The sequence below is a fragment of the Lissotriton vulgaris genome, unplaced genomic scaffold (assembly GCF_964263255.1).
Source record: "Lissotriton vulgaris unplaced genomic scaffold, aLisVul1.2 SCAFFOLD_635, whole genome shotgun sequence".
Taxonomy (NCBI): domain Eukaryota; kingdom Metazoa; phylum Chordata; class Amphibia; order Caudata; family Salamandridae; genus Lissotriton; species Lissotriton vulgaris.
In genome coordinates this window covers 79,737-89,703 of record NW_028249110.1, presented here as the reverse complement: position 1 = coordinate 89,703, position 9,967 = coordinate 79,737, and positions in this window count along the sequence as shown.

Here is a 9,967-nt window from a genome sequence, read left to right as displayed (position 1 = left end):
AAATGTAATGAAAATCCCTTCTGCTGTTTTTCCGCTACTTCTAAGTAAATCTACTATGGATAATGTATTGGTGGAAAAATGTGTTTTGGGACCCCCTTTTTTCTTTTCACCCCCTTAACGAACCACAAAACCTTGCATCATCTGCCAAAGTAGAAAAAGAAATAGGTCTGTAAAGTTTCATGGAGATTTGTCAATTTGTGGCAAAGTTGTTACCAATCAATAATCTGAGGGATCCTATCTCTAAGAATCCTAATTAGAACTTCTGAGTGGCCACCAATTTTTATATATATATATATATATATATATATATATATATATATATATATACATATATTACCTACTGGCGGTCGCCAGTAGGTATATATAGTTAGGATTTTTTTGAATAGGGATTTCTGAAAATTCTATGTTGAATAACTTTGGCGTTGATGGAGGGAATTGGCTGAAACTTTCAGGAAAATGGCACATTTTGTTTCTGAGCGTCTCCTGGAAGTTTGGGGGGATTTCGTCAAGCAGGGGCCGAGAAAAAAGGGGGGTCCCAAAACGTGTTTTTAACATTGAGTTTTCCATCGGGCGCTTGGACTCACTTTTAGCTCGAACGGCTGAATGGATTTCCACAAAACTTGGCAGAATTGTAGGGACTGGTAGCCCGATGTGCCTTTGCTATGTCTCAAGATATATGCTCCAGTGGTTTTTACGAAAATTAACTTTGAAAAATATATATTTTGCTACATTGGGCTATATATATGTTAGAGCCCAAATGTAGCCCAATGTAGCCCAATGTAGCCCAAAGATGGCCACCAGAGACAAAAAAAAACAAACGTAGCCCAAATATCAGCCAGATGTAGCCCAACTATAGCCCAGTGACAGAATGTCCCAGAGTGTTCTAAAGAACAACTAGAGCGCTAACAGTCTTACTTATGACAAAAGTATGGCACACCTGAAGTCATCTTGATTGGAATAAAGTGTTAACACTTAAAACATTTAATTTGCAAAGGAACAAAATGAGGGGTTCATTTTGCCATAGATATTATGATTAGTGCTGAAGAAAGAAAAATTAGGGCACATTTTGAGTGACTTCTCAAATCCTCTTATATTTCATTAAAAAAATTCTGATATGCAGTTTCCCAAGATTGCCACCAGAGACAAAAGAGCCCAAATGTAGCCCAAATATCAGCCAGGTGTAGCCCAACTATAGCCCAATGACAGAATGTCCCAGAGTGTTCTAAAGAACAACTAGACCGCTAACAGTCTTACTTATGACAAAAGTATGGCACACCTGAAGTCATCTTGATTGGAATAAAGTGGTAACACTTAATACATTTAATTTGAAAAGGAACAAAATGAGGGGTTCATTTTGCCATAGAAATTATGATTAGTGCTGAAGAAAGAAAAATTAGGGCACATTTTGAGTGACTTCTTAAATCCTCCTATATTTCATTAAAAAAATTCTGATATGCAGTTTCCCAAGATGGCCACCAGAGACAAAAGAGCCCAAATGTAGCCCAAATATCAGCCAGGTGTAGCCCAACTATAGCCCAATGACAGAATGTCCCAGAGTGTTCTAAAGAACAACTAGACCGCTAACAGTCTTACTTATGACAAAAGTATGGCACACCTGAAGTCATCCTGATTGGAATAAAGTGGTAACACTTAATACATTTAATTTGAAAAGGAACAAAATGAGGGGTTTTATTTTGCCATAGAAATGTTATATATATATATATATATATATATATATATATATATATATATATATATATATATATATATATATATATATATATATATATATATATTCACTGAAAAACCATAGGTTATAGACCATATATAGTTAGGAATTAGCATTTACAAAACCTAGAAAATTCACTTAAAAACCATAGGTTATAGACCATATATAGTTAGGAATTAGCATTTACAAAACCTTATTTTACTCACACAAAAACATTAAAATTCGCATATATAGTTAGTTGCACTAACTATATATCGCACACCCGCAATCCACTGCTGATCATGTCACATATTACATCATTCATGACATGGTCAGTGACATCACTGATGACATCACTGATGACATCTCAAATGACATCACTGATGACATCACTGATGACATCTCAAATGACATCACTGATGACATCTCAAATGACATCACTGATGACATCACTGATGACATCTCATTTGACATTACTGATCACATCACTGATGACATCATTCATGTGATTATACGATGAACCTCTTCAGACTCTAATATAACCTTAGATACACTCAGTGTAAACAGACACTCACAGACTGTCACTCATCCATGGAGTTACTCACACACCTAGTCAGTCATGCAAAGAATCAATCACACCTCCATTTCCTCAATTATACAGTTATACACACCTTACTTATTCAAACATATGCTAACACATATGATCCATACAGCCACTCACACATTCACTGGCTCTTATGCACAGTTATTTATATATGTCAACTCTCACATGTAGTGTGTTTTACATATGTACTTACTTTGACATGTAGCACTGAGATATCCATTCACTCACCAATACACTCATGCACACAATCAACCGCCCATACAGCTGTTTCCACATGCACTTTTGAACCCATACATCTAGTGAATCAACTGCTCACACATCTATGCACAGAGTCATACACCTCCCAGCCACCCACACACACACTCAGTCTCCCATACAAATACTTGGGCAACTAATCAATAACCCATATAGTTACTCATATAGCTACTGATCAACACATGCAGCAGTTTACAGAACAACAGACATAATGATGCACAAATTAAGACAGTTTAGTCACTAACCCATGCACTCAGTGAGACACATTTAATCACTCACTCATACAGTCAGTCATGCACCTACTAAATCCTTCATCCAGACACTTATACATCCACTCATTCTTCAATATGTAAGACATATTTTAACTTTACAGAAACATACAGTCACTGGATTTTGTCATCAGTGATGTCATCAGTGATGTCATTTGAGATGTCATCAGTGATGTCACTGACCATGTCATGAATGATGTAATATGTGACATGATCAGCAGTGGATTGCGGGTGCGCAATATATAGTTAGTGCAACTAACTATATATGCGAATTTCAATGGTTTTGTGTGAGTAAAATAAGGTTTTGTAAATGCTAATTCCTAACTATATATGGTCTATAACCTATGGTTTTTTCAGTGAACATATATATATGTATATATGTATACAGACCTTTGACTACGCTGGCACACGTATGGATATGTATAGGTTTGTGAGAAAACTCAAATTGACCAAATTCCATCGCTTGCGACCAAAACCTAACAAAGATGAGACCACCGTAACTTTGAGCCCTGATCTACTTACAGCCGGGGATGCCTCCTCCTTTGAGGAAATCTGGGAACTACAAGCTGAACAGAATGTATTGAATTCAGATACACCACCCTTGGCTGCCATCACCAGTATTAGTAGGGAGAAAGTGATAACACCTTTCAGGCCGAAGTCCACTTTTAACCCCATTTCGGCACACGACAATCTGGATACCTACCAGGATCTGATGGTGGAAGATCTCAAAAAACTCTATATAAACACAAATAAAAAGAGCCAAGCCATTGCACGACAAAACCAAAACTACAATTTATTGGTGAAAAAACTGAAATCTGAGGAAAATTGTGAAGCAAGCAGACAAGGGGGGCAATATTGTCCTGTGGACAAAAGACAACTATGTAGCTGAGGCTGAAAAACAACTCAGCGACACTGCCTGCTACCGCAAGACCAATATTACAATTGTTAAAATGGCTTGGAATGATCTTAATGCAAAGCTGATGGGTTGGCATAGCTGCGGTTTGATTTCCATGGAGGAATTTACATTTCTCAAGAAAGAATTTCCGGTGATTCCGACGTTCTACCTTTTGCCCAAGATCCACAAGGACCCTCTCATGCCTCCAGGGAGACCGATTATATCGGCAATCGATAGTGTGACGGAAAACCTATCCAGGTACATTGATTTCTTTCAATAAGAATGGGTTAAGGGGCTGAACTCTTACATCAGATACATGAGTGACTTCTTGAGTAAGCTATCTCAGCAGAGTTGGAATGAGAACTATTTACTGATGACACTGGACATTTGTTCGCTTTATACATCTATCAGGCATGTTGATGGCTTAAAAGCAACCCAATTCTTTTTGGACAAACACCCCATACATAATGCACAGCACAACAAGATGCTCATGGGGATGCTCAACATATGCCTACAACAAAATTTCTTTATGTTTGGGGGCCAGACCTATCAGCAACTAAGGGGGGTGGCCATGGGTTCTTGCTTCTCCCCCAGTTTCGCATGTCTACACATGGGACTGTGGGAGGAGCAAACCCTGATGGGACAACACAGACAATTAATGGAACAACATGCGATTCTGTACCTCAGATATATCGATGATTTGTTTTTTATCTGGAGGGGTTCCATGGATAGTGCTACTGATTTTGTTAATAAGCTGAATGTGAATGATTTAAATCTTCAGTTTACTTCGACAATCAGTAATGTCTCAGTCAATTTCCTGGATGTAGAGGTATATGTTGCGAATAACAAAATAGAAACTAAGCTGCACAGGAAAAGTACCGCTGGTAATACGGTACTGCATGCCTCTAGTAGTCACCCGCGCCATCTTATTCATAGCATCCCCTACGGGGAGATGTTAAGAATAAAATGTATCTGTAGCAATGAAGAAGAGTGCAGAACAGCTCAACTACAGTGTAAAATGCGTTTCTTAGAAAGAGGGTACAGCGCCAAAATGATAGATGATGCTATTTTGAAGACTACAAAACTGGTAAGGGAACATCTATTAGAGAAATGTCCAGATTCTTCTAATAATATAACTGCAATTCCACCAACAGAAAAGATTCAGTGTAGGGCTATAGTTACTTATAGTCAACAACATGCTGAGATTCGCAAAATATTCTCAAGGAATTGGAATCTTGTGCAAGGAGATCAAGTAATTGGTGATCTAGTAAAGAGTCAACCAGAGATTACGTTCAGAAAATCTCCTTCCCTAGGCAGTGCCATTATTAACAACACCTTAGACGTTCCGAAGAAATGGTGGGAACGCATCACAGGCTTTAAAAAGTGTCAGGTTTGCAAAGCCTGTAAGCACGCCTTAAATAAAACCCATTACACTAGTCCCTTCTATGACAAGCCCATTAAGTTCCGACAAAAGCTGGGATGCAAAACAGAGTTTGTGGTATATGTATTAGTCTGCCCCTGTGACCTACAATACGTGGGCAGTACCCGCCTCCCGGCACATAAACGCATCCTTCAGCATTTGAGGGCAATCTCTGGAAAGGACCAGGCTTATCCAGTAGCTCGGCATTTCGAGAAATGTCACAACAGCAACCCCGAAAAGCTGCAATATTACCTGGTGGACTCAGTCCTACCTTTGAGGAGGGGGGGAGACAGAGACAGCAAGTTGCGTCTACTGGAAACCCGCTATATCCTCGAGTTAAACAGCAAACAGCCTGGGGAGCTGAATAGTACAGAGGATCTTTATACCTGTTTATAATAAATTCCCTGTTCTTCCCATTGGATTGGATAGGAAATTGATGAAACAACCTAAATGTGTATGTTCTGTTTAGCAGCCAGCATTTTTTAACGGATGAAACTTTATTGAGTAGTTTTTCTTTATAATTTTTGCACAATCACTTTATTCTAAGTTTATATTTAGCAACCCATAGGGAGGTATTTAGCGATTTATACATTTCCAATATTGGACTGATAATTAATAATCTGTGCATTTCTCACCCACTTGGGTATGATTTGATACATTATGTCAAAAAATTGAGACTTTTTTCAACAATACTGTCTACCAGTCGGCAGTCCTAACACATTGATGAAGTGTCGATATGAATTGTTAGAGTAGACACGGGACAAATGAGGCAATTTTTGAAATAAATGTTTACAAGAATAATTGATGTAAATAGTTGCACATTTATTGTACATTGTGTAAATATATGAAATTAGATTTATATATTTGTATACATAGATTTATATATTTTTCTATAAACTGCATTAGTTTTAGAAATACCCTGCTTGAAATGATGAAATGCGTCATCTATTTTGCCTCACATTACATACTAAATTCTGTTACGTTGACTGACTGGTTTTACACATAAATGTACAGTATTGTTATGCACTATGCACTTTATACGTCTGTATGGTTTTGTTTGGGGTGTAAATAAGGGCACTGTGCCCAGCATTACTTTTTGATGTATACCCCTTTAACAACAACAGGATGTACTATCAGTCATGTGACTAATTTTGCTATTTAAAAATTACCTCCTTCCTCCTTCTCATGACATGTGATCAAGCCTCGGCTGAGGCGAAACGCATCATGGCGACTGGTGGGCTGTTTATTCTCCACGAATAAATGCACTGCCAACAAGAGCACGGAGTTTGTGGCTTTACTCGATCTTTCCGACTTTGCTGTGTGGCGTGGCGTGGCTGCGCTTTGCTGCGTTGCATCGGACTCAACAAAATATTTATATATATATATATATATATATATATATATATATATATATATATATATACATATGTCCAAGAACACTTCCTAAAACAAGAAAGTCTGAGGCCACTTAGGGGGAACACAACAGAGAGTCTTTATTGTAGAAGAGCACAAAGGCGCGGACGGGCGTATGCATTTCAGCCTTGTGGCCTCTTCAGCGCCCAGCGTGTTTCACAGGAGAATAATGCGCCGCTCACCAGTTCTGCCCCACCCGGTTCAGGTATATGCTGTGGTTAGCTCCTCCCCCAAGCTGTAATCCGTATCACCTGCTTGGGTTATATATTCATATATGTTGTAACCCAATTTGTCCTGTAGCAGCTGGAGCGCTGATCAGTAGGTGCCTGTGTCGAGACCACGGCAGTGTCTCGTTAACATTCCACACGAAAGAAAATATCGCATCACACTTCTTGGTAGTTTCACAGTTAGTTTATTGTCAGATCGTGAAAAATTCCTACGCGTTTCGAACCGTAGTTCCTGTGGACAAACACTGCCGTGAACAGGAACTACGGTTTGAAATGCGTAGGAGTTTTTCACGATCTGACAATAAACTGTGAGACTACCAAGAAGTGTGCCGCAATATTTTCTTTCGTGTGGAATATTTATATATATATATATTCACTGAAAAAACCATAGGTTTCAGCCACGTTATAGTTAGGAATTAGCATTTAAAAAACCTTCGAAATTCACTGAAAAAAACATAGGTTTCACACATGTTATAGTTAGCTGGACATTTCACTCATACAAAACCATTGAAATTCCCCCATTACAGTTAGTTCAGCTAACTATAACTCGCGCGCCCGCAATGCACTGCTAATGACGTCACATATTACATTACTCAGGACATGGTCAGTGACATAACTCATTGCATCACTGATGACATCTCAAATGACATCACTGATGACATCATCCAGTGAATGTGTGTCTTTCTGAAAAATAAATATTTTTTATATATGTGTATCTAAAGGTCGATGGAAGAATAAATGGGTAAATAAGTGTCCAAAAAGATGTTCTTTTTGTAAAATTGATTGTATAACTGACTTATTAAGTGTAGCTTAGTGAATACATGTATTAGTGAGTAATGTTTAAATATGTAAATATCTGTATCAGTGTCTCACTTTGTGTATAAGTGGCTGCATGGGTTGGTGAGTAGCTACATGAGTGTCTATATGGGTTATTAGTTTGTTTTTTGAGTATCAGTATGAGTGTCTGTATGGATTGGTGGGGGTATTACCTAGTGCACAGATGCATGAATGACTGACTCACTGTTTGTATGTGTTTTGAAGACAGCATGTGTGCAGCACTGTATGGATGGTTGTGTGTGTGTATGGGTGTGTTAGTGAGTGAATGACTGTCTCAGTAGTATATTTATGAGTAATTACATAAGTTTGGTCGGCTGTCAGCAGGCCTAGCAACCTACCTTAAAATATCAACTATTGGCTATGCGCGGGCACTCACCACAAACTCCTCAGCCATAAACACAGTAGAGTTATCACTCAACTTCGGGGGCAGAATAAAGAGTTCCAGCTGACCAACACCTACATCAACCCTAAAAACAAGAGGCAGGAGGGGAAATTCCTAATGGACCACTTACATTACGTTATGACAACTAGAACACACTAAATCTAATTTTGTCTTGAGACTTTAATCAATGCATCTTAGGGCCTTCCGTTAACAATGACATCCAGGCCCAGTCATACTACTGGAACATACCATTCCAATCATTTAGCAGCCAAGCTAAGGCATCCAAGTCAGCAAAGGCGCTACTGGAAGATCTGGAACACATGGGCCTAAGGGTCTTAAACTGAAGATTCACGGATGATTCACCATCTGTGCCCACATTCACTTCAGGCAAGACAATCTCTTCAATCGACTTTACGTTAGTCTCCCTCACGCTTTTCCATCACGTTTTGGGCTTCAATTTAGGGGATAAGGTCGACAGCGATCATCGCCCTCAAGAAGTCAGTCTAGGTGCTCTTCCTGATGCTATTCTTCCAAACGTAACAGGTCTGCAGGATAGTTACACCATCAACCTCAAACGAATTAAAACTTCAGTAGCAAACACTGTGGAGGTATTTCAAACTTCAAAAATCCAACTGAACTCCTTAAACTATCCTTTGGGCAACACAGTAACAGCTTGGGAACAATTCACGACTGAGTTTACAAACAATTATTCAACAACAGTACGGCATTTTCCAGCTCGTGCACCTGGTGTCACAAGGAAGATCACTGACACCCAGAAACTGGCCATGAAATCCCACAAAAAAGTGATTAATAAATCTTCCGGGGATGGAACTCTCCTAGCACACCTCCATAACCATTGTGCGGATCTCGAAAAGCTGAAATGGACAATCAAAAGAACTAATGAAGAAGACTTCTGGGCCAAACTCCATTATGCTTCCAAGGGCAGCAACAGCACCCAGTTCTGGTCGATTATAAACAAATTGTTAAATCCAAAAAACAATGGCATAACATCTTATATAGCGAAATTGTCTTGGGAATCATTTCTTGACGAACACTTCAATCATCAGGACGGCAAATCAAGCGAGCCTTATAATCTTTGGGATGGCCGACAACCTCAAATATGCTCCCCACGTGAAGATGTCAAACTTGTACCTTCTGTGGCCCAGATTAGGAAATTAATTTCCAAAGGTAGGAAAGACAGCGCAGCTGGGCCTACGATATTCCACCGGCCCTCTTTAAACTCGTACCAGAATACTGGGCTGATATGTTGATTCCCCTCTATTCGTCCGTCAATAACTCTGGGCGCCTTCCTGCCACATGAAGGGGCTCAATTATTTCACCGATTTACAAGGCGGGCATAGAACACTCTCAAAAAACTACCGCTTGATTGCACTCCTTGACATTGAGGCTAAATACTTTGCTGGCCTCCTATTGATCCAGCTGCGAGAATGGGCTGCAAACCAAAGCTTAATACCATCCAGCCAAACGGGATTTTGCAAAGACATGGGAACAACAACTAACCTGATGGTCATTTCGTTACTCATCGACAAGGCTAGGGTGTCCAAAAAGGTGCTCCACCTCTGCTTTGTGGACTTCAAGGCGGCTTTTGACAATGTCAATCAAGGTATCCTCTGGCGAAAACTGGCCTCCTGGGGGATTCCCACGCCTCTACTAAGCCTCCTGATTGAATTGCACACAAACATGTGGGTCCAGGTAAAGCTTGGGAATGGCTTGCACCTCTCTAGGCGTATTCCTACCACAAAGGGCCTAAAGCAGGGGTGCGTGCTAGCTCCAACCCTTTTTAATCTATTCACAGCTGACCTGCCACCAGCCTTAGAGGCTTGCAATTCCCACGGCTCCCGGTTAGGGGGCAAAGCGCTGCCCAGCATATCCTACGCTGATGATGTGGTCCTGGTCAGCCACACGAAAGTTGGTCTTCAAAATCCGATTAACACGC